The 27,267-nt window shown below is 38.4% G+C and overlaps 1 protein-coding gene and 1 pseudogene across 1 annotated transcript in view; one reads left to right on the plus strand and one right to left on the minus strand.

Annotated features, from left to right (window-relative positions):
* The window catches only part of Dnajc21 (DnaJ heat shock protein family (Hsp40) member C21), an 89,510-nt gene that overhangs the window by 32,474 nt on the left and 29,769 nt on the right, over window positions 1-27,267 (minus strand). The window lies entirely within an intron of this gene.
* Window positions 6,589-7,373, plus strand: LOC109690878 (calmodulin-like; annotated as a pseudogene).

Consider the following 27,267-nt stretch of genomic DNA (forward strand, 5'->3'; position numbering starts at 1 on the left):
AAGGGGGTAGGGGAAATCCCTCACAACAAGCTGGCTGGAGAAGGCAGGAGCAGCAGCACACGCCCAGCAACCAGGAGCGGAAAAGCTTGTAAAAGCGGTGGTGGGAGGAAAACTACAGAGGAGAGGGAGGAAGACCCACATCCCACATGAGCTGTAAACAAACACGCCCGGGCCGACAGGAGCAGCAGCACACGCCCAGCAACCAGGAGCGGGAAAGCTTGTAAAAGTGTTGGTGGGAGGAAAACTCCACATGAGAGGGGGAAAGACCCACTTCCCATGTGAGCTGTAAATAAACACGCAGGCCTGAGAAAGAGGGTGCAGTGTCACCTCCCCCAGTGTGCTTGGAAAGGGGAAAGCTTGTAGCAGTGGCGGTCCAGGAGAACTCTAAACAAAGCCTGAGGGGTCAGGTGCATGTTAAGCTCACTCCTGAGATCTGCATAAATAAAGCCTCCAGCAACAGCAGGCTGACAGCAGTGGGCAGGCAAGCCGCAGCCTCAGATAGAAATCACAGAATTGTCTCCAGACTCTTTTTTTTCCTCCCTACCTTTGATGAGACCAAACTGCCCTACATGCTGAAAAATTTACTAAAATTGTATTGCATTTGAACTTGGGATACTTTGTGGGGTTTTGTTTTGTTTTTATCCCCTTTGATGAGACAATGACAGAAATACTTCTGAGACACCATCTCCAGGATTGGAGGCTGAGGTACAAACACCAAAATTATTAAGACTGAAACTTTATTGCATTTGAACTTGGAGATTTATTATTTATTTTTTTTCATGTATTTATTTTTTATTTTTATTTTTATTTTTATTTTTTATTTTCAATCCTCCCTCTGTCTCTCTAATGCCTGTTCAGCTTACTGTTGATTAGTACACTATCTCTCCCCGTTTATATCTTTGAAACTTTTTTTGTTGTTTGTTTTGTTTTTTTCTACTTGTTTATTTGTTTTTCCCTTTTCCTTTAACTTCATTGCTTTCCATATCCTCTCACCCTTCCATTCTAAACATCACCATTGTTATTACTACAAGTTAGAAAATACTTAATTGCACACAGTACAGGGACAATAACAACACCAAGGGCAATGACAGGAAGACAGAAAAAACAGGGAAACCAGTTTCCCCACAGCAAAAACTTAGTACAGGAACCAGAGGGAAATGAAGAAAACAGATACTCAGATCCAGACTCCAACAAAATGAAGATAAACTATGCCAAAGGACACAATGAAGCCCACAAGAATAATTTAAAAGAAGACATACTACAGGTACTCAATGAGAATTTTATAGAGATGATACTGGATATGGTCAACCAAAATGTACAGGAGACACTCAAGAAATTCCAAGACAACAAAAATAGGGAATTTGAAAAAGCAAAAGAAGAACTAAAGGAAACCATAGAAGCACTGTATAAACACCAAAGTGAAACAGAGAACACGATTAATAAAGAGATAAATGAACTTAGGACAACAATAGACAAAATTAAAGAGGAAACCACCCAGGATATGGAAAACTTCAGAAAAAAGAACAAAACAGAATTGCAAAACAAAACGGAAGGCCAATCCAGCAGAATACAACAAACAGAAGACAGAATCTCAGAACTCAAAGATGAACTGGTAATTAAAGGAAAAACCAAAGAACTATTAATTAAACAACACAAGATCTGTGAAAAGAAAATGCAAAAACTCACCAACTCCATCAAAAGATCTAACCTGAGAATCATGGGCATCGTAGAAGGAGAAGAGGTACAAGCAAAGGGAATGCATAATATATTCAACAAAATAATAACAGAAATTTCCCAAATCTAGAGAAATCTATTCGCATACAGAAGCAAAAGGCCTCCAGAACACCAAACAGACCAGATCAAAATAGAACTACCCCATGACATATCATCATTAAAACAACAAGTTCAGAAACTAGGGAAAGAATATTGAAAGCTGTAAGAGAGAAAAAACAAATAACATACAAAGGTAAACCCATCAAAATCACAGCAGACTTCTCAACAGAAACAATAAAAGCAAGAAGAGCGTGGGGTGAGATCTTCCGGGCACTGAATGAAAATAACTTCAACCCCAGGATACTCTACCCAGCAAAACTATCATTCAAAATAGATGGAGCAATAAGTCTTCCATGATAAGCAGAAACTAAAACAATATGTGACCACAAAGCCACCACTACAAAAGATTTTTCAAGGGATTCTGCACACAGAAAGTGAAACCCAACATAACCATGAAAGGGCAGGCAGCACCAAACTACAGGAAAAGAAACAGCAAGAAAGTAGAGAGTAGCCTCAACTTAGGTACACATAATCAAACCTTCAAACAACTAAGACAACCAAATGACAGGAATCACCACATACCTATCAGTACTAACACTTAATGTTAACGGACTTAATTCACCCATCAAAGGGCACTGTTTGATGAAATGGATTAAAAAGGAAGATCCAACAATTTGTTGCTTACAGAAGACCCACCATCTCACTGACAGAAATAAGCATAGGCTTAGGATGAAAGGCTGGAAGAAGATTTACCAAGCCAATGGCCCCCGAAAACAAGCAGGAGTAGCAATACTTATCTCTGACAAAGTAGACTTCAAACATACATTGATCAAACGAGATAAAGAAGGACATTCCATACTAATAAAAGGGGAAATAGACCAAAAGGAAATAACAATTATCAACCTATATGCACCCAATGTCAATGCACCCAATTTCATCAAACATACCCTGAAGGACCTAAAACCATATATTAACTCCAACACAGTGATTGTGAGAGACTTTAACACCCCATTATCATCAATAGATAGGTCATCCAAACAAAAAATAAAGAAATCCTAGATCTCAAATATACAATAGATCAAATGGACATACTTGATGTCTACAGAACATTTCATCCAACTTCTACACAATATACATTCTTCTCAGCAGCCCATGGAACCTTCTCCAAAATAGATCATATCCTAGGGCACAAAGCAAGCCTCAGCAAATGTAAGTGAATAGAAATCATACCATGCATTCTATCTGATCACAATGCAATAAAAATAGAACTCAACAACAAAAGTAAAGACAAAAAACATGCAAACAGCTGGAAACTGAATAACTCATTATTTAATGAACAATGGGTAATTGATGAAATAAAAGAGGAAATTAAAAAGTTCCTGGAAGTCAATGAAAATGAAAACATAACCTACTGGAACCTATGGGACACAGCAAAGGCAGACCTGAGAGGAAAGTTTATAGCCATGAGTGCATATATTAAAAAGACTGAAAGATCCCAAATCAATGACCTAATGATACATCTCAAACTCCCAGAAAAACAAGAACAAGTAAATCCCAAAACAAATAGAAGGAGATAGATAATAAAAATAAGAGCTGAAATCAATCAAATAGAAACCAAAAAAAACCATACAAAGAATTAATGAAACAAAAAGTTGGTTCTTTGAAAAAATAAACAAGATCGATAGACCCCTGACAAACCTGACTAAAATGAGGAGAGAAAAAACCCAAATTAGTAGAATCAGCAATGCAAAAGGGGAGATAACAACAAACACCATGGAAGTCCAGGAAACCAAAAGAGACTACATTGAGCACCTATATTCAAATAAATTTGAAAATCTTAAAGAAATGGACAGATTTCTAGATACATATGATCATCCAAAACTGAACCAAGAAGATATTAATAAACTGAATAGATCTATAACACAAAATGAAATTGAAGCAGCAATCAAGAGTCTCCCCAAAAAGAAAAGTCCAGGACCTGATGGATTCTCTGCTGAATTCTATCAGACTTTTAAAGAAGAACTGATACCAACCCTCCTTAAACTGTACCATGACATAGAAAGGGAAGGAAAACTGCTTAACACATTTTATGAAGCCAGTATTACACTTATCTCAAAACCAGGCAAAGACTCCTCCAAAAAGGAGAACTAGAGGCCAATCTCCTTAATGTACATTGATGCAAAAATCCTCAACAAAATAATAGCAAACCGAATTCAATGACACATCAAAAAGATTATTCACCACGATCAAGTAGGCTTCATCACAAGAATGCAGGGGTGGTTATATGAAAATCAATAAATGTAACACACCACATTAACAGAAGCAAAGACAAAAACCACTTGATCATCTCAATAGATGCAGAAAAATCCTTTAATAAGATCCAACACCATTTCATGATAAAAGCTCTATGAAAACCGGGAATAGAAGGAAAATACCTCAACATTATAAAAGCTATATATGACAAACCTACAGCCAGCACTATACTTAATGGTGAAAAACTGAAATCATTCCCTCTAAAATCAGGAACTAGACAAGGATGCCCACTATCTCCACACCTATTCAACATAGTACTGGAATTCCTAGCCAGAACAATTAGGCAAGAAGAAGGAGTAAAAGGAATACAAATAGGTAAAGAAGCTGTCAAAATATCCCTTTTTGCAGATGATATGATCCTATACCTTAAAGACCCAAAACACTCTATTCAAATGCTCCTAGACACCATCAACAGCTATAGCAAGATAGCAGGATATAAAATCAACATAGAAAAATCATTAGCATTTCTATTCACTAATAATGAACAAACTGAGAAAGAATATATGAAAACAATTCCATTTACAATAGCCTCAAAAAAAAAATCAAATACCTAGGTGTAAACCTAACAAAATATGTGAACGACCTCTACAAGGAAAACTATAAACTTCTGAAGAAAGAGATTGAGGAAGACTATACAAAGTGGAGAGATCTCCCATGCTCAAGGATTGGTAGAATCAACATAGTAAAAATGTCTATACTCCCAGAAGTAATCTACATGTTTAATGCAATTCCCATCAAAATTTCAAAGACATTCATTAAAGAGGTTGAAAAATCTACCGTTAAATTTATATGGAAACACAAGAGGCCACAAATAGCCAAGGCAATACTCAGTCAAAAGAACAACTCTGGAGGAATCATGATACCCAACTTCAAACTCTATTACAAAGCAATAACAATAAAAACAGCATGGTACTGGCACAAAAACAGACATGAAGACCAGTGGAACAGAATAGAGGACCCAGATATGAAGCCACACAAGTATAACCAACTTGTCTTTGACAAAGGTGCTAAAAATACCTGATGGAGAAAAGACAGCCTCTTCAACAAAAACTGCTGCGAAAACTGGTTAGCAGTCTGCAAAAAACTGAAACTAGATCAATGTATATCACCCTATACAAATATTAACTCAAAATGGATCAAGGATCTTCATATCAGACCCCAAACTCTAAAGTTGATACAGGAAAGAGCAGGAAATACTCTGGAATTAGTAGATATAGTTAAGAACTTTCTCAATGGAATCCCAGCAGCACAGCAACTAAGAGATAGCATAGATAATTGGGACTTCATAAAACTAAAAAGCTTCTGCTCAACAAAAGAAATGGTCTCTAAACTTGAAGAGAACACCCACAGAGTGGGAGAAAATATTTGCCAGCTACACATCAGACAAAGGACTGATAACCAGAATATATAGAGAACTCAAAAAACTAAATTCTCCCAAAATTAATAAACCAATAAAGAAATGGGCAAGTGAACTACACAGAACTTTCTCAAAAGAAGAAATTCAAATGGCCAAAAAACACATGATAAAATGCTCACCATCTCTAGCAATAAAGGAAATGCAAAGTAAAACCACACTAAGACTCCACCTCACCCCTGTTAGAATAGCCATCATTAGCAACACCACTAACAACAGGTGTTGGTAAGGATGCAGGGGAAAATGAACCCTATTACACTGCTGGTGGGAATGTAACCTAGTACAACCACTCTGGAAAAAAGTTTGGAGGCTACTTAAAAAACTAAACATTGATCTACCATATGATCTAGCAATACTACTCTTGGGGATATACCCAAAAGACTGTGACACAGGTTACTCCAGAGGCACCTGCACACCCATGTCTATTTCAGCAGTATTCACAATAGCCAAATTATGGAAATAGTCAAGATGCCCCACTACTGACGAATGGATCAAGAAAATATGGTATCTATACATAATGGAATTTTACGGAGCCACGAAGAAGAACGAAATGTTATTATTCGCTGGAAAATGGATGGAATTGGAGAACATCATTCTGAGTGAGGTTAGCCTGGCCCAAAAGACCAAAAATTGGATGTTCTCCCTCATACGCAGACATTAGATCAAGGGCAAACACAACAAGGGGATTGGACTTTGATCACAAGATAAAAGCGAGAGCACACAAGGGAGATATGAGGATAGGTAAGACAACTAAAAAATTAGCTAGCATTTCTTGCTCAGAGAAACTAAAGCAGATACCTTAAAAGCAACTGAGGCCAATAGGAGAAGGGGACCATGAACTAGAGAAAAGGTTAGATCAAAAAGAATTAACCTAGAAGGTAACACACATGCACAGGAAGTTGATGTGAGTCAATGCCCTGTATAGCTATCCTTATCTCAACCAGCAAAAGCCCTTGTTCTTTCCTGTTATTGCTTATACTCTCTCTTCAACAAAATTAGAAATAAGGCCAAAATAGTTTCTGCCAGGTATCGAGGGGGGGTGGGAGTAAGGGAGGGGGTGGGGGTAGGTGGGAGAAATGACCCAAACATTGTATGCACATATGAATAAAAGAAAATAACAAAGTTGGAAGACTCACACTTCTGATTTCAAAACCGACTACAAGTTGGAGTGGAAGTGGTGAGTGCTTGAAGGTTCTGTGATCTTAGAAGCTTGCAGCAAGGCTGACCAGCTGGCAGATAGCAGATAGGAGAATCAAAGAAGCACTATTTGACAAGGATGGTGATGAACTATAACAATTAAGGAACAGGGAACTATAATGAGGTCTCTTGGGCAGAATCCCACAGAAGCAGAGTTACAAGACATGATTAATGAAGTAGATTCTGATGGCAATGGCACAATGAATTTCTGACAATGATGGCAAGAAAAAGACAGTGAAGAAGAAATTAGAGAAGTATCGTGGTTGTTTGGTAAGGATGTCAATGGCTGTATTAGTCCGTCAGAGCTTTGCCATGTGATGACAAACCTTGGGGAAAAGTTAACAGATGAAGAGGTTGAGAAAATGATCAGGAAAGCAGAGACTGATGGTGACAGTCAAGTAAACCACTAAGAGTTCATACAAATGACAGCAAAGTGAAGACAGTCTACAGAATGTATTAAATTTCTTGTACAATGTTGTTTATTTGCCCTTTCTCTTTGTAATGAAATAGGTGTCCCCTATTGTCAAAAAATGCATGCATTGTACTTTGTCTCTCCATGTTCTCTTCCCTTATCTTACTGTCATTATCCTGAAATGTGTTGCAAGTGACTTACTTTGAGTGTATCTAAGCCCTGTGCCCATCTAAACTTAGATGGAGCTGGTCAAATGAGAGAACATCTGGGCTATGCCTTTTTTTAAGTAGTCTCTTTTCCAAATTGTCAGCACATTGTTGAAGTGTGGAGTTGTAATTCTGCATGGAGTATGGTCAGTCAACAATGTGTACTTAAAAGTTGCACTATTGCAAAACAGGAACATTAACCAGGTATTTGTATACCATTGTTTCATACTGCTAGCCTTGTATCAGAAACATTTATTGTTACTTGCCTTGTAAACTTTGTTTTAGCCATTTAAAGAAAATCTCCTTATGGTACATTTTGCTTCAAATGCATTCCAAATTGTATATTTGTTTTCCAATAAAAAAATTGCCATTTGCCACCTGCCTCCCCCCCAAAAAAACTTACTACAAAGCTACATTCACCAAAAATGGTGTAATACTGGTATAAAGACAGACATATATATATATTAATGGAAAGAATAGACAGCCCAGAAATAAATGTTTACAAATATACTCAATTGATTTTTGATAAGAGTACAAGACAATTCAATAGTGAAAAGACACATCTTTTTGAAAAATAGTGCCAGGAAAACTGGACATCTACATGCAAAAAAATGAAATTGGACCCTTTCCTTACAATGTAGAGAAAATTAAAACCAAAATCAAAGACTTGAATGTAAGAGCTATTAAACTCTAAGAAGAAAACATGAGTGAAAATCTTCATGACTTTGGATTTGACAATAAAATTAAAATAGACAAATTGGGCCTATTCAATATTTAATGTTTTTGTGTCAAAGGAATCTATCAAAAGACTGAAAGGACAGTACATAATAGAAAATATTTGCAAATCACATGTCTGTCAAGGAATCAATATCTAGAATATACAAAAGCAATCTCCTACAACTCAGTGATAACAATTAAAAAACCTTTGAAAATGGGTGAAGAACTTAGATATTTCCTCAAAGAAGATCTACAAATTGCCAATAGCATCAGAAGAGATTCTCAACATCACTTGTCATTAGGGAAATGCAACTCAAAACTATATGAAATACTACTTTATATCCATTAGAATGGCTATGAATGTAATTTAAAGAACACAGAGAGTAACAAGTGCTGATAAGAATGTGGAGAAGTTGGTGTGCTGTACACTGTTAGATAGGAATGTTTTCTACTGTAGAAAGTGTATGGTGGGTCCTCAAAGGGTTAAACTTGGAGTTACTATATGATCTAGCAATTCCACTTCTGAGTACAAGCCCAAGAGAATTGGAAGCAGAGACTTAAACAGATATTTTTGTATACTCATGTTCCTAGAAGCATAATTCATAATAGCCAAAAGATAGAGCTACCTAAATGTTCATCAGTGGGTAAATGGATAAATAAAATGGGGACGGTTTGTATAAATAATGGAACATTGTTTAGTCTTTAAAAAAGAATACGATTCTAACACATGCTATAATATAGATGAGCTTTAAAATAAAATACTAAGTGAAATAATCTAGTCACAAAACAACAGATATTCTACGGTTCCACCAATATGAGACACCAAGAGTAGTTAAATTCATGGAAGTAAATGTATAGTCATGATTACCAGGGACAGGCGGGAGGAGAGGATGGGCAGGTGAGGGGAACAGTTTCTCCTTGGGATGATGGAAAAGCACTGAACACAGTAGTGGTGAGAACTGTGCGCCTAAAATGGCAATTTTGCAATGCATTCTTAAAAATTTTAAAGGAATATATTCATATATGGGAACATTTCTTCTAATAATAACAAAGGTAATAATTTGTATAGAGATTTAGATTATAAAATAGATAGAATGACGAGAGATTTGGTTGCTTTAAAGCAAATAAGCCCCACTTCCCAACTAGTTGAGGAAAAAAATGTTTCACTATTAACACCGGGAATTTATCTCCTTCCTTCATGTGTGAGGGGTTTTTTGTTGTTGTTGTTTTGTTTTTTGCAGTACTGGGCAAAAAACTATTAGTGAACTATTTGCCTGGACTGGCTTTGAACCGCAATCCTTCTGATCTCTGCCTCCTGAATAGCTAGGATAACAGGTGTAAACTACCAGTGCCTGGCTCAATGTGTGAGTTTTTTAAAGCAGACATTTGGTCCTAAATCCTTCTTGTAACAAAAAAGGTACCGATAAATATATATAAATAAATGCAAACACCAGCAAGATGCCTGGTTTGTAATCCCTGTTCACTAAACTACTCACCAAAGCAGGTGGAAGGAGGACCTTCTTCCCCAAGACCAAGTTCTCTTACCTGTAAAATGAGCAGGTTGAACTAAAGATAGATAAGCAAAGGTCTGCATCCACCCTTGTATTTCTTCTCTCTGCAACTTTAAAGCAGCAACAGGGCACAGTAAGAGGACCTCCATATAATCTTCTAGAAATAGCTGAAATACATGAGTTCTTAAAGGGTCTGTAGTGCTGTAATTACAGGGCATTGCCAACTTGCTCAGCATTAAGGTCTAAGTGGTTATAAGGATGCCGCAGTGCTGCTAATAATACTTGAAATTTGAAAGTAAGTCTCACAGACTTGGGAATTGGGAAGACTTTCTCTCCTGAAGGCAGGAATCAACATCTTTAGTGTCTCTTGAGTGCTCCACAGCAACAGGTGTAGGGTGGGCACAGAGCAATTCTCAATAAATACATACAGTCTGATACCAGCCAGTATGCTCTTAGATCATATTGTTTTTCATCCTGTGATGAAGTGCTTACCTGGAAAGTGCCAGGCATTAATAGTAAATGATTAAGATGGAAGGAAGTTTTGCTTAATAAGGTTACCATGTATTTTTTAATGAAGCTTAATATTTCAATGTTTCATCAAGGGTAAAAAATTAATTTCTAAACTTCCAAACTTGACTCATTTAGAAATGTATAGTGATATTTGTAGGGGCACCTCCAAAAGACTGATAACTTTAGGGGGAAGAGAGAGAACACTGCCTCACTCTCCCCTGAGTTTTGTTGTGCTAATGCTGACAGAATGACAAAGAATTAAGATAGAGAATGAAACTTGAAGTTAATTCAATTTTAAAGAAAATTAGACTTGGGTCTAACAAACTCAAGTTTGTTTGAAAATGCATAGTGGAGTCAAAACAGAGAATGGCCTTCACAGAGTATTTCTCACTTGTCCTTGCCCTCCACTGCTGAGGAATTTTCCTGGCAGACTCCCAGCATTGACTCTGGGGCATCTGCCTGTGGATTACCAGGTCTGGGCAGGATGTGGCATGGGTAGCAAAGTGACACTGTGGTCATCCAAACTGTTCAGTCCTCAGAGAGGAGAGGACCTATGGGAGTTCTGATCTTTCTGTTTGTTTTCTATATTTTACCTTTTTTATTTGGTGATGGTGGTACTGGGGGTTGAACTCAGGGCCTTGTAATTGGTAGGTAGTGGCTCTTCCATGTAAGCCATATCACCAGCCCTTGAAATTTTTAAATTAAGATTTGATTAGTGTACAATAAAACTCACCTATTTCTTAACTGTTCTACAAGTTTCAACAAATGCACACAGACATTTAACTATGCCCAAATCAAGATTAGGGTAAACCCCCAAGAGCTCATAGGCACATTTGTAGTAAACTGCTTCCTTTGCCCTAGTCCTGCAATCACCAATCTATTTTCTATTGCTGTAGATTTGCCTTGTTCAGGTTTCTTGACCTCCTCTCTGTCAGCACCCTGCATTCTTTATAATTTCCCATCCTTATATTTTCATTTGTTTAACCTGGCACAATTTATTTTCTGTCTGATCACTTCACTTCAATGATATTTGTTCCCAGAAACCCTAGGGACCTTTGAATTAGCTAGTCCAATGGGCATATATCAGTTTTTTTAACTTTCTCTATAATCCTTACCACAATTGACAGTGCCTTCCTTTTTGAAATTCTCTCATGCTTTGGCTTCCTATTTTTCCTGATTCTCCAACTATTTCATTTAGACGATCCTGGATCCATTCTGCTTCCAGTACTGAATATCAGTGTTAACCAGTATAGAAGACACTGGTGGTTAATGGAAGGTTACAAAAGACTTGAACTAATAACCCCACCTTGAGGCTACCTCAACATTCCCCTCCTCTCCTGAACCATTGCACAACTTATAAAATGACATATGTCACCTGTTCTCCCTTCCTGGAACCAGCTATCCGGTGACCTTTTTTTCCTCCTCCCTTCCTACTTAAGGACTGCACTTTACCACAACCACGCACCACTTACTTTTAGATTCCCGGCATATTTGGTGCTGGGAATAAAGGCTTTTAATAAAGGCCTGTCCAGTCTGTTGAGGTTGGTTCATTTTCCTTCTCATCTATCCTTGCTTTGTTAAATTGTTTGAACCTAACAGTGGTTGCCTACTTTTACATATCTGTGATCAAAATACCCAAGAGAACAGTTTAAAGGAGGAATTGAGCTCACAGTTTCAGAGGGTTCAGTCCATAGTTGCTTTGCCCCCATGTACTTGGGCAGAACACTACGGTAGCAGGAGCCTGTGGCAGAGGAGTTTCTTTAACTCTTGGCAGATAAGAAAAAGAAAGTGAGGAGGAGATTATGGACCAAGTATAACCTTCAAGGTATATTCTAATGACTTACTTCCTACATAGTCCTCATTTCCTAAGTTTCCAGAATCTCCTAAAATAGCATACCATCTTGGGACCAAGTGAGCCTGTAGGGGACATATCATATTCAAACTGTAACATTCTGCCCCAGACTCCCAAAGGCTCATGGCCATCTCATAATGGAAAATGCATTCAGTCCATCTCCAAGGGTTCCCAACATCTTAACAGTTCCAACATTGTTCAAAAGTCTACAAAGTCTCCTCTGAGACTCAAGCCAAACTCTTAGCTATGAGCCCCTGTAAAATCACAAAGAAAGTTATATACTGCGAGATACAATGACACAGGGTAAACATTCCCATTGTAAAAGAAAAGGAGAATAACAAGAAGGGATCACACCAAAGCAAGACTGAAACTCCACAAGGCAAACACTAAATTCTGTACCTCCATGTCTGACATCTGGCACATGATGTGACCTCCAATAGGCTTGAGAAGTCCTACCCTATGGCCCTGCATTTGCAGCCTACATGGCGTTTCCCACATGCTGACTCCATTCATTGTCTGTGGCTTTCAATGGCAGATCTTCCACATCCCTGAGTCTTCAGCATCCTGGGGTCACCATTTAGCTTATGCTTTACTTTCACAGCTTCTTGTATTGCCTTCTCAGGGGCTACCTGTCACACATTGTCTGACCTCCCAGGCTTTCTGGATAGAAGCCTCTATTACCTCACCACTCTTGGGTTCTGCATGCCTTCAAAACCAGCATCACATAGACAATGTCAAGGTCTGCCACAACCTCAGGCAGTATAACCAGACCCACTTGGATTATGGCCGTAGTGGCCTCTGAGTGCCTGGATGACTGAATACAAATCCTGGGAAAATACTTTCCTAAGCTGCTCTTTGTGATCAATGTGCCCCAGAGGCACTCTCTTCTCAAGGGAAAGTCTTTCAAATGAGTTCACTGTTTCATACCCTTGAGCCTAGTATAGGTGAGGTCTGGACAATTCCTGAGATGCTCTCAAGGCATTTCACATTCAAACCATACACTACCCAAAAACATTAACCCCTTTTCTTCTTGCTTCTAAACTGTTCAAGTATTTGTCCTAAGAAGAAGTGGCCTCATCCCTTGCCTCAGGGGTGAATCCTTAGCCACCATGGTAGTCTCACATATTCCTAGCCAATAAGATGTATGGAAAGGGCTTCTGTGGGTGGAATGGGAAGCTTCTAGAAAAGATTATCCACCTCCCTTCACACTCAGTTCTTGTTTAAAAAAGGAAAAGAGAGATGACTAAAGTTATATTGTGATATAATAAGAAATATATATTTGGTCTTCATCCTCAGTTCCTGGCACAGAGCTTAAACCCTTCCTAAGTGATAAGGATATTAAGGAACATTTTTTGTTCTGTTCTAATATTTGCTCTTTTACTCCAGTTCCTGACACCCTAGATTCTTGAAGTTTCCTGGATGATAGGAGCATCTTTTTTTCTAATAGGTAAGTCTTGGTTGACTCTTGCATATCTTCAGGATGGAGGCCAGTCAACCAGAAAGACAAAGCCATGATTAGAAACTTGGAATTCCAAGGCCAATCCTCCATCCAGGAAGTGAAAAGTAGCTGAAGACCCTCTTCCTCTTCTCTGATGTGATTAAGCCTCTGTAAAAATTCCTAAATGGTAGAGTTTGGATAGCTTCTGGATTGGAGAGTGAATCCTCATGCTGGAAGAGTGGCACATCCCAGCTCCACAGAGACAGAAACTCTTGTGCTGGAGGCCCTTCCAGATTTCGAATATGTACCTCCTCATCTGGTTGTTCATCTGTATCCTTTAAAAAAATTTATTAGCATAAATTGTGTAAAGGGGTGTCATTGTAATATTTACAACATGTATACAACGTACTCTGATTAAATTCACCCTATTTATATTACTTTCATAACCACCCTTCCTCCTTTTTATGTTTTTGCTATTTTATGCATACATAAAATATTCTTTTATAATATTTACACCTCCCGTCATCCTCTCCCTTGCCCCTCTTTCCCGCTGATCTCCCCCCAATAGTCCCATTTTTATGATCATGTCATATTATTATATCTAAGGTCTAGATCTCTTATATGCTTTATAAGAAACCAGTAAACAGAAGTGTTCCTTTGAGTTCTGTGAGCCATTAGAGCAAATTATCACACCTGAGAAGGGTATGGACACCCTCAATTTGTAGCCAAGTTAGAAGTGTGGGTAACCTGGAGACTCATTACTTGCAGTTGGCATCTGAAATTGGCTTTCTTTCAAAAGCAGGAGCTAAAACTTCCATGTCAAAAATGCCTTTCCTGTACACAAAGGAGGACATTCTTTTAACCAGAGATAGGGAATTGACGCTGAGAGAAATTTGTACAAACAAACCTTGCTAAACTAACTCTTGTCTTCCTACTTACTTTTCCACAATTAACTGACCTAGCCAAAACCCTTGATCTTGTCACATTTTCATAGTATACTACTCTTTGTCCAACCTAGTATAGGAGCTTTCAGCCCTAATTGCTTCTTTGGGTCTTTGTTTTTCTTGTGAGAACTCCAATTCATATGTAAAAACCACTTAGCAATATTTCTATGATTTTCTCCTATTAGTCTATCTTATGCCAGTTTAATCCGTAGTCCCAGCCAGAGACCCTAAGAGTGTAGAAAGGAAATGTAGATCTTATGATTTGGATATGAAGTATCCCTCAAAAGGCTCATGTATTGAAGACTCGGTCCCCAGCTGGTGGCACTATTGACAGGTGATTGGATCATCAGGCACTAACCCATCAGTTAATCCACTGACATGTTCATAGCTGAATGGACTATTAGGAAGTAGAGCCTAGCTGGAGGAACTGGGTACTGGGGGCATGCCTTGGGAAGGTATAGCTTTCCCTAACCTTTTCTCCCTGGGTTCTCTGATACATAGCCACCATGAGATGAGCATACTCCTCTGCCACGCACTCCTGCCACCATGATATTCTGCCTTTCCTTGGGGACAAAGCAATGGAGCTGACTGACCAGGACTGACACCTCTGAAACCATAAGTCAAAATGAATCATTCCTCCTTTAAATTGATTTCCTTAGCTGTTTTGTCATGGTGACAAAAAGTGACTAACACAGATTAGCTGGTTCTCTGCATGAGTTCTCACAAGCCTGAGCTCTTATCTCAGTCTACACAGAAGGATCATCTTTGAAACTCATTCAGGTTATTGGCAAAACTCATCTTTTTTGTGGCTATAGGTCTGAGGTCCTTTTCTCCTTGCTGGCTGTCACATTCCTTGGCATGTGATCTCCTTAATGTTCAGAGACAACAGTGATTCTCTAATCCTTCTCATTCACCAGAATCTCTCTAACTTTCTCTTCTGACAGCAGCCAATGAAAATTCTAGGCTTTTAAGTACTTGTGTGATTAGATTAGCCCCATACAGATAATCTTAAGGTCAACTATGCCTTATCAAGGAGTGATATTTTCATCATCTTCACTGGTTCTGGGCATTAAGGTAAGGAATCTTGCAAGGGAGGATTCATTTTTACCATTCTTCCTTCTATAAGAACAACATCATGAAAATAATCAATATGTGAAGCTGGTATGAAATTCCAAAAGCACAAAAGGGGATACCATGAAACTCCCCAGCCCTTGCCTCTTCTTCCCATAGTCTGATTCAACTCACTGGGTAAGCCACTGTTAGAGGTCCTTCAAGTACATATATATCATGTTTTGGTTGAAATTATATTACAGATCATTTTGTACCATAAATTATTATCTATTCATAAGGAGAATTTAAGTATTTAGAATATTTTCCTCTTACAAAAGTGTTACAAATAAAAATCCTTCTACACAAGTGTGATATATGCCTAGAATTATAATTTTGGAATCAAAGACATACGTATTTGCAATTTTTAAAGGTTGTCTGTTTTTACACCTTCTTAACAGAGAATGTTTTGCAGATGAATAAGTCGAATAAGAAAATAACATCTCTTTGCAAGTATAATTTTGATCTTCCTTATTTGAGTGAGCTTGAGTACCTTTTTAAAAGGAAGTAATATGTATTTTTATGGTGTCCTGTTACTAAGGCCTGTAGTGCTGCTGTTCTAGTTCCTGTCTTTGTTGAAATTGGTCTTGCCTAAATAACCAAAGTTAATTTCTATTATTCATAGCAAAAACATGTCACTATTAAAAATTATGATTGCAAAAGTTACCCTTGGACCACTGAACCTTGGGAGAGCCCAGTATATAGAATTCTTTTTTCCACCTGATTTCTAAACCAATTAAAAGAAAATGGATTAAAGAAAATGGACATCAAAATATTAGCTATATTACTGCTGGTTAAAGACTTTTAGAAATAATTACTTCCTAATATAAAACCTCAGGGTGAAACAGAGACCACCCAGTCACAGCAACACTGTATAGCCACAGGCCTCCCCTGCTCCACTTACGCTCCTTGTCTTCTGCCCCCTGAGCCTTATCTACTTCACTACCTCCTGTGAGTCTGGATCAGACCACAGCATTACACTGCAAAGGAAGACAAGGTCAACCCAGAGAAGGAGGAAAGAGGCAGGCGTGAGTCACACATGCCCATCTCCTCTCAGAAGTCTCCCAATCTAACAGCCACACATTTTCCTCTAGGAGTAGAGAGAGCCTGGACAGTTTCCCTAGTTGATGAGCCTCCACTTAGAACTAAACACGGGGACTGGAAAATCAGTGAGTTATTTCTACAATTTGTACTGTTATCATGCTGCTTTGATTCTGCTTCCTATTAAGATATGGGAAAGTTTGAGAAAAATACATAAAATCTGGAAAAATTTCCTTTAAAACTAAGTGCTTCCTGAATCCCCAAAGCTGCTGATTTTACTTAAGAGGAGCTTTTTCAGTACTGTAGAGGAAACTGTGTTCAAGCCAGAGCCTGATGGAGGACACTACACAAGCACAAAACCCATGATTTGGGTTTTCAGGAAGTTTTAAAGGTTTACCTTCTCATTGAATATGTATCAGCAAGTATGAGTCTGTCTTGTATTATTGCTAGAGAGCCATGATTGCTCATTAGATAGCTTTGTGTTGTATAAACACAGACGACCTTGGCACTACTGAATGCAAGTGCCTATTGGAATTGTCCCATCAGCACAAATGCAAGTGGCACCACACAGGAGTCAGCATTTGAAATATCCCCAAAATGGATTGCTGATGCCCATTTATTTTCTATAGAGCCTAACACAATGAGCAGCCAAAACCCTCTTGTGCTCTAAGTATTGGTATTTGGTTTGGTGTTTGGTTCAGGAAGAATTTATTAAGCATGTACTACATGTAGTTCTAGCAGGTGAAAAGGAAGACAAGAATCTTTTCTGTCCTAAAAGCACTTTGTGGGTAATTGAAGCCTCAGACTTGTCAAGAGAGCAGTTTGTACAAGTCTGAGCACCCTAGCTTTATAGATATGATTGTTATCAGAGTTCTAGGCCAGAGGGGGCCTAGAATTTGTTGGACTTGGGAGAGATCCAAAAATTAAATCTAGCTCTCCCCCCAAAAAACAAATGCAAAAGACAATGGTGAAAAGCAGAAAAGGAAGTTATTCAATAAAGTTCTATAAGGAAGACAAGGAGGATCAAGTATCCTCAACCCCATTTTCAAGAGTACTGATATGAGCTCCAAGATTTTATATAGAAAGAGGGAAAGAAGCATAATCAAGCTGGATGTGGTAGTGCATCCTGTAAGCCCAGCACCCTAGAGGCTGAGGCAAGAAGATTGTGAGTTCAAGGCCAGCTGGGCTACACAGAGAGGTCTAAACTACATTGTGAAATTGTCTCAAAATACAAAACAAAACAAGGGCTGAGGGTATAGCTTCCAGAGTACTTACCTAGCATGCACAGGACCTGGTTTCAACACCATACCCAGCACTGCTGTATAGTTAAGGAGGAGTCTTTTTATTTATTATTTTTTAAAATTTTTTAATTTTAATTTTTTTTTATTACTCATATATGCATACAATGCTTGGGTCATTTAGGAGGAGTCTTGATCAAACTGTGGTCTCACTGATCATTATCTCAGGAAGGTACAAGAAGTACTTTCCCTGCAAAGCTACAGGGAAGTCATCATCACTTGTGGGGGCAATCTTGTTCCCATCATGAGATGATTGCTCCTGCCTAAAGGGCAGGCTCAGGCTCATCATGGGGTGATCTGCCCACCAAGACCAACAGTCACTGTCAGGTTTGGGCCAATGACTGGAGACTTGTAGTCATTACTATGGATGTCTGGAATAGGATGTTTTAAAAGCTGACATCTACTATGATGTCCCAGCAAATCTTGAAAATACCTTACTCTTTTCTCTGTCTTCAGTCTTGAAGAAAGATTACCAGCTTTAGCTGAATGCTCCTTAAGTGATTAACATGCCTATGTGCAGTTAAACCAGAATCTGACCCAAAGTCTTAAGGTGGGAGACATACAAAATGAAGGCAGAGATGTCAAGTTTTTCTTGTTCTTATTTATTGGGCATCTGTGGACTCAAGTGAAGAGTCAGTGCTTTTTAGCAAAAGCAGCCTCTAAGTCCCTGTTATTATCACTTGACCTTGTGCACCTTTGAGTGAGATAGGTGCTATGGTGGACAAAATAATGCAGTTTCTATTCCAAAGATATCTACCTCCTAAGTCCTAAAACCTGTGAATATGTTTCTTCACTTGACAAAAGGGACTTTTGTCTGGGAGTGTGTCTAGTGGTAGTGTCTGAGACAGAGAGGAAAGAGAGAGAAAGAGAGAGAGAGAGAGCAAGAGAGAGAGATACACACAATTTTGAAGATCCTAAGATGGCAAGATTATCCCTGATGACCCAGGTGGGTCCAGTTTTGTAATTACTGGGGTCTTTGTAATGGAAGGTCAGAATCAGAGAAGTGAAATGAAAGCAACAGCCTTGTCACTGTAAAAATGTAAAACAATGGTACTCTTCTCAGTGTTTTGAAAAATAACTTTCTATATCTAATATGTATTATTTTTAATAAATTATTTGAACTGCTCAATTTTAATTCTATGTGCATTTTTAATAGCGTAAAAGCGTCTTGAGACCAAAGTTTGAGAACTACTGTTTTATGCACAGCTATTTTCTCATTATTGTAGCAGGTACTTTGTTTTGTATGGATTATGGACAGTAATCCTTTGTCAATTCTATGTCCTGTACACCTTTTCTCCAGTCTGCAGCTTGTCTTTTTACTTATGTTGTCTTTTGTCCTACAGAAGTCTTAAGTGTGATGCAGTCCTCTTTCTAGTAATTATTATGTTTTCATATCTTATTTTAAAGAAATTCTTCCCTTTTGCAAAAGCTTCCAGATGATCTTACAGATTATCATTTAAGTTTTGCTTTTCATATGTACATCTTTACCCATGTGGTTTTTTTTGGGGGGGAAGGTATAGGGTATGTTTCACACTAAAGATAGTTTTCCACACTCTGTCAACAAGCACATCCTTATGTATGCATGGCCTCCTTCTGGACTCTGTGTTCTCATCAGGATGTACTCACCTACCCTGTCTACCCTGGCACCAGTCACTGCAGGCTCTGAAGATGTTAGGGGCCACAGGTGAAGGAACACAAGCAGCTTCTAGAAGGTGGAAAAGGCAAGGAGATGGATTCTCCCCAAGGAACCAGCACTGCCAACACCTTGAGTTTAGCTCAGACACCCACTTCAGGACACTTTAGAACTGTAAGTAAATTCAAATGGTCTTAAGTCAACAAGTGTTACAGCAGCAATATGAAATTAATACCATTACCCTCACTTTACAGAGGGTGAGGCCTGTGAAGTAAACAGCAGGAGGTGAGTGGCAGCTGGGATTCAGGTCTTCTTGCAAAGTCTAAGCTCTTTTCTATGAAGTGCAGTCACCAGTTCCACACAGAACAATTTCATAGGTTACAGGCCCACACAAGGCAGCCTAACAGCAAGTGTTAAATATTTCTCTGTTTTTAAATATGCCTATTCTTGGCTGAGGATCACAGGGACTCGGTGACATTTCAAAAGCAAAGAAGCTTCCAAGTCTTGAGTAGAGGAACACATTTTTACACAGGTTTCTGTTGTGCTCAGACCCACAGTCCAGTTTCTAAGCACTCTTCAGGAAACTGATTAGGAGCTAGAGACCCTATGTAGACAGAATTGCTTTTGCAAAGGTTGTGGGTTAAGAGGCCTCACAGAATCAAGGCAGGTCACCTGGGTTGGCTCTTAAGAGAATGGTGAAGAAACTGGTATCTGCAAAGGAAAGCCCCTCTGACAGGGAAATATGGGTAAACACTGGCAACTAAACCCACATTTCTTGGTGCACTCCAGAGGGAAAACAGAACTGGAATGGATAGAAACTCTATTAGGCACTTGTGTGTCAAGCACTCTAGTAGGCTTCTTGCAGTTAATATTGCATATGATCTTAGCAACTAACCTACAAAAAAGGTATCACCTCCAATTTAAGCTCAGGTGCATAGCTCTAATGAAATATGGCTAGTTAACAAACCTTGTCAATCCTGTAGACCAACTCTCCTTACCCTGATTTTTTTTTCACCTTTCCCTTAAGTACAAATGAAGGGTATAGCCATCACTGCCTTTGAGACCCCTTACATACTTACCTTGGTTTTCAAACTGCTGTCATTTATGAGGACTTAATCAGTTACCAATTATATTTGAGAACAGGATCTTTGGGAAGCGGCATGAGGAAGAAACCAGGAGGGGTTACTTGGATTAGTTTGGGAAGAGTGAATCTGAGTCCTTGTCCTCTGAGTGCAGCTCTAGCCTCCAGAATCAGGTAGTGAACACTGGAAGCTAAGGGGGCACCAAGGATGCATTCTCTAGTTGCATAATCCTCTCAGGGAGATGTGAAGGCAGAATGTATGTAACAGCAGCAAGGGGCTGCACACAGGCCCACCTGCTTTAGATAAAGGCATTTCTCCACAAAACCTCTTGCAGTGATCTCCTATCTGTATGGGTGTCATCCTTTCAAAATGTAATTTAAGACTGGAGAGGCTGATGCATGCAGTACTTAACTGAGAGAACTTGAACTTTGTCTTTGATGCAGGCTCCCAACCCCTGTTTCTCTGCCAAGAATGGACATGTCCAACATCCTTGGCAGGGAAGGACCCTGACAAGTGAGACCCTTTAACACAAGACTATAAAAGCAAAACAAAACCATGCCCTCAAAAGGAGCTTCCAACATTGGTTGTTTACTCTTGCTTTTTGTGAAGTAAAGAAACAAAAATAAGCAGATTGCAGCTTGAAATAATTAAGGCATTTTCTTATTTGTGCTAACATTCTGGAATTATAGTAAACTCCTAAATACTGGGTTGCTCTTGGCTTCTGTGAGGCTCCCATGCTCAGATTGTTGGATGGGATGGTCCCTGACCAAAGGCCCAAATTTGTCACATTTGTCACAAGGAGAGCATCCTGAGGTCACTGGCAGATAAGCAAGGACAAACTTACCTGTTGTACAGGAAGACAATGAGGTTACTCAAAATGACTTTATTCCTTTCAAGTTTAAACTTGAGTTCAAATGTTTGAGATGTGTTATAAGGGCTAGAGGTGTGGCTCAAGTAGTAGAGCTCCTACCCAGAAAGCATGAGGCCCAGAGTTCAAAACCCTGGTACTGCCAAAAAAAAAAAAAAAAGACTATAAACGATTTTATAGTGTGGCCTTATCATGTCTCCTACACTGTTACTAGAATTTAAGCAGATACACTTTTTTAGGAGGGCAATCTGGCAGTGGAGATCAACATTTTAAATGGATAATCCATGTGTCCAACATTTCCCCTTGAGAAATTTATTCTGAGCAAGTAAGAGCAGCATAAAGTATAAGCATGTCCATTAGAATGTAATGATAAAAAAATTAGAAAGTCTAAATAATCATTAAGAGGGCATTGATTAAATTATGGGAAATTATCACAGTCTTTAAAATGATATTGATATTAATTGATATTGAACAGGTATACTGCATGGGAAAGCAAATTTGAAAACAGTATCAAGAAGACTAGTTCAAGTTTATAAAACCTATCTGCCTAGAAATAATTTTGGGGGAATAGACATTAAAATGTTTATGCACTTGGGATTCCAGGAGATATTTGCCTTTTTTTTTTTCATATCTGCATACAATGTTTGGGTCATTTCTGCCCCCTTCACTCCGTCCCCCCACCATTACCTACCTCGCCCCCTCCCTCTCCCCAGCTACCCCCTTGCTACCAGGCAGAAACCATTTTGCCCTTATCTCTAATTGTGTTGAAGAGAGAATATAAGCAATAATAGGAAGGACCAAGGGTTTTTGCTAATTGAGATAAGGATAGCTATACAGGGAGTTGACTCACATTAATTTCCTGTGCATGTGTGTTACCTTCTAGGTTAATTCTTTTTGATCTAACCTTTTCTCTAGTTCCTGGTTCCCTTCTCCTATTGGCCTCAGTTGCTTTTAAGATATCTGCTTTAGTTTCTCTGCGTTGAGGGCAACAAATGCTAGCTAATTTTTTCGGTGTCTTACCTATCCTCATACCTCCCTTGTATGCTCTCGCTTTTATCTTGTGATCAAAGTTCAATCCCCTTGTTGTGTTTGCCCTTGATCTAATGTCTGCGTATGAGGGAGAACATCCGATTTTTGGTCTTTTGGGCCAGGCTAACCTCACTCAGAATGATGTTCTCCAAATTCACCCATTTACCAGCGAATAATAACATTTCATTCTTCGTGGCTCCGTAAAATTCCATTATGTATAAATACCACATTTTCTTAACCATTCGTCAGTAGTGGGGCATCTTGGCTGTTTCCATAACTTGGCTATTGTGAATACTGCTGAAATAAACATGGGTGTGCAGGTGCCTCTGGAGTAACCTGTGTCACAGTCTTTTGGGTATATCCCCAAGAGTGGTACTGATGGATCATATGGTTAAAATCTATGTTTAGATTTTTAAGTGGTACTGATGGATCATATGGTTAAAATCTAGTTTAGATTTTTAAGTAGCCTCCAAATTTTTTTCCAGAGTGGTTGTACTAGTTCTCATTCCCACCAGCAGTATAAAAGGGTTCCTTTTTCCCCACATCCTCAACAACACCTGTTGTTAGTGGTGTTGCTAATGATGGCTATTCTAACAGGGTGAGGTGGAATCTTAGTATGGTTTTAATTTGCATTTCCTTTATTGCTAGAGATGGTGAGCATTTTTTCATGTGTTTTTTGGCCATTTGAATTTCTTCTTTTGAGAAAGTTCTGTGTAGTTCACTTGCCCATTTCTTTATTGGTTTATTAATTTTGGGAGAATTTAGTTTTTTGAGTTCTCTATATATTCTGGTTATCAGTCCTTTGTCTGATGTGTAGCTGGCAAATATTTTCTCCCACTCTGTGGGTGTTCTCTTCAAGTTTAGAGACCATTTCTTTTGTTGAGCAGAAGCTTTTTAGTTTTATGAAGTCCCAATTATCTATGCTATCTCTTAGTTGCTGTGCTGCTGGGATTCCATTGAGAAAGTTCTTAACTATATCTACTAATTCCAGAGTATTTCCTGCTCTTTCCTGTATCAACTTTAGAGTTTGGGGTCTGATATGAAGATCCTTGATCCATTTTGAGTTAATATTTGTATAGGGTGATATACATTGATCTAGTTTCAGTTTTTTGCAGACTGCTAACCAGTTTTCCCAGCAGTTTTTGTTGAAGAGGCTGTCTTTTCTCCATCATGTATTTTTAGCGCCTTTGTCAAAGACAAGTTGGTTATACTTGTGTGGCTTCATATCTGGGTCCTCTATTCTGTTCCACTGGGCTTCATGTCTGTTTTTGTGCCAGTACCATGCGTTTTTATTGTTATTGCTTTGTAATAAAGTTTGAAGTCGGGTATTGTGATACCTCCAGCATTGTTCTTTTGACTGAGTATCGCCTTGGCTATTTGTGGCCTCTTGTGTTTCCAAATAAATTTAACGGTAGATTTTTCAATCTCTTTGATGAATGTCATTGAATTTTAATGGGAATTGCATTAAACATGTAGATTGCTTTTGTGAGTATAGACATTTTTACTATGTTGATTCTATCAATCCATGAGCATGGGAGATCTCTCCACTTTCTATAGTCTTCCTCAACCTCTTTCTTCAGAAGTTTATAGGTTTCCTTGTAGAGGTCGATCACATCCTTTCAAATACCTAGGGTTCAAATACACTAGCTATTTGATTTTTTTTTGAGGTTATTGTAAATGGAATTGTTTTCATATATTCTTTTTCAGTTTGTTCATTATTAGTGTGTAGAAATGCTAATGATTTTTCCATGCTGATTTTATATCCTGCTACCTTGGTATAGCTGTTCATGGTGTCTAGGAGCTTTTGAGTAGAGTGTTTTGGGTCTTTAAGGTATAGGATCATATCATCTGCAAATAGGGATATTTTGACAGTTTCTTTACCTATTTGTATTCCTTTTATTCCTTCTTCTTGCTTAATTGCTCTGGCTAGGAATTCCAGTACTATGTTGAATAGGAGTGGAGATAGTGGGCATCCTTGTCTGGTTCCTGATTTTAGAGGGAATGGTTTCAGTTTTTCTCCATTAAGTATAATGCTGGCTGTAGGTTTGTCATATATAGCTTTTATAATGTTGAGGTACTTTCCTTCTATTCCTAGTTTTCATAGAGCTTTCATCATGAAATGGTGTTGGATCTTATCAAAAGCTTTTTCTGCATCTATTGAGATGATCAAGTGGTTTTTGTCTTTGCTTCTGTTAATGTGGTGTATTACATTTATTGATTTTTGTATGTTGAACCATCCCTGCATTCCTGAGATGAAGCCTAATTGGTTGTGGTGAATGATCTTTTTGATGTGTTGTTGAATTTGGTTTGCCATTATTTTATGAGGATTTTTGCATCAATGTTCATGAAGGAGATTGGCCTCTAGTTCTCCTTTTAGGAGGTGTCTTTGCCTGGTTTTGGGATAAGTGTTCATAAAATGTTAGGCAGTTTTCCTTCCCTTTCTATTTTGTAGTACAGTTTAAGGAGGGTTGGTATCAGTTCTTCTTTAAAGGTCTGACAGAATTCATAAGCGAATCCATCAAGTCCTGGACTTTTCTTTTTGGGAAGACTCTTGATTGCTGCTTCAATTTCATTTTGTGTTATAGATCTATTCAGGTGATTAATATCCTCTTGGTTCAGTTTTGGATGATCATATGTATCTAGAAATCTGTCTATTCCTTTAAGATTTTCGAATTTATTTGAATATAAGTTCTCAACGTGGTCTCTGATGATTTTCTGGCATCAAAACCATGCCTTTTGATGGGGGAATTAAGTCTGTAAACATTAACTGTTAGTATTGACAGGTATGTGGTGATTCCTGTCATTTAGTTGTCTTAGTTGTTTGAGGGTTTGATTGTGTGTAGCTAAATCAATGTTACTCTCTACTTTCTTGCTTTTTCTTTTCCATTAGTTTGGTACTGACTGCCCTTTCATGGTTATGTTGGGTTTCACTTTCTGTGTGCGGACTCCCTCGAAAAATATTTTGTAGCGGTGGCTTTGTGGTCACATATTGTTTTGGATTCTGCTTATCATGGAAGACTTTTATTGCTCCATCTATTTTGAATGATAGTTTTGCTGGGTAGAGTATTTTAGTGTTGAAGCTATTTTCATTCAGTGCACGGAAGACCTCACCCCAAGCTCTTCTTGCTTTTAATGTTTCTGTTGAGAAGTCTGCTGTGATTTTGATGGGTTTTCTTTGTATGCTATTTGTTTTTTCTCTCTTTCAGTCTTCAATATTCTTTCTCTAATCTGTGTACTTGTTTTAATGATGGTATGTCATGGGTTAGTTCTAGTTTGATCAGGTCTGTTTGGTGTTCTGGAGGCTTCCTGTTCCTGTATGGGAATAGATTTCTCTAGATTTGGGAAATTTTCTGTAATTATTTTGTTGACTATATTACACATTCCCTTTGCTTGCACCTCTTCTTCTTCAATGCCCATGATTCTCAGATTTGGTCTTTTGATGGAGTCAGTGAGTTCTTGCATTTTCTTTTCACAGGTCTTGAGTTGTTTAACTAATAGTTCTTCAGTTTTTTCCTTTAGTTACCAGTTCATCTTCAAGTTCTGAGATTCTGTCTTCTGCTTATTCTAGTCAGCTGGATTGGCCTTCCATTTTGTTTTGCATTTCTGTTTCATCTTTTTCTCTGAGGTTTTCCATATCCTGAGTCCCTTCCTCTTTAATATTGTCTATTTTTGTCCTGCGTTCATTTATCTCTTTATCATTTTCATTTTCACTTTGGTGCTTCTATAGTTTCGTTTATTTGTCCTTGTGCTTTCTCAAATTCTCTATTGTTGTCTTGGAATTTCTTGAGTGTCTCCTGTACATTTTGGTTGACCATATCCAGTATCATCTCTATAAAATTCTTATTGATTACTTGCTGGATTTCTTCTTTCAGAGTGTTCTTGTGGGCTTCATTGGGTTCTTTAGCATAGTTTATCTTCATTTTGTTGTAGTCTGATGTTTGCCTTCTTTATATTATTCTGACTGTTTCACAAAAAGAACTTTATAATTCCATTATTGAAACAATTACCAACTAACAAAAATGAAACTAGCTTCTGAAAACCTGCTGTTCTTTTCTGGAAAATGAAGATTGTTTTAAACTGCAAAACAGAAAAGTGACAAATTGTACCTAACAATCTTGCCAGAAATGTAAATCATTTCTAAGATACTGGAAATGTACTTTCCAACAGGTCAATTTCATAGTTAGGAAAAACGTTATCATTGTGCAAGTTAAGAACAGTGAAATCAGTGCAGAGATGTTCTTAAGGAGGAAAAGCTGCTCCTATAGTTTGGACTTGGAATGTGCCCCAAGGGCTCCATGTGTTAATGGCTAGGCAGCCAGCCTGTGGTGCTACTGGAAGGTGGTGGAAACTTTAGGAGGTGGGTCAAGTGAGCAGTTAGATCATTGGAGGCATGCCCTTAAAGGAGATATTGGGGCCCAACCCCTTCTTTTTTGCTTCCTGGCCACAATGAGATAGGCAGCTTTGCTCTACACATGCTCCAGCCACGGTGTTCTGCCTTACCAAAGCCCCAAAACAATGGAGCCAAGCAACCACGGACTGAAACCATGAACCAAAATAGATCTCCCCTCCTTTTAAGCTGTTTACCTTAGGTATAAGTCACAGTGACAGAAAATTAATACATTTGCCAATGAAAGAGGACTTCAAAGTGAGCCGATGTGTCTGGACAGGCAGAGCATGATACAAGAGGGCACGGCTAATCAACTCTTGGGCTTCTCTGGAACCACAGGTACACAATCTAGTAGCCAAAGTTCCTATAGTCACTCAGATAAACTTCCAGCCAGCACAGGCACCCTTCTAGAATGTTCTAGCTGAGGAATGGTCAGCTCTGACTGCAGTCGCTCAACAAAAGACCCAATTTCACTGATGGACAGGATGGTTGAAAATTGTGCTTCATAAATATGCTAAAAACAACTGTTACTATT

Source organism: Castor canadensis, chromosome 6, assembly GCF_047511655.1.
Source record: "Castor canadensis chromosome 6, mCasCan1.hap1v2, whole genome shotgun sequence".
NCBI classification, from domain to species: Eukaryota; Metazoa; Chordata; class Mammalia; order Rodentia; family Castoridae; genus Castor; species Castor canadensis.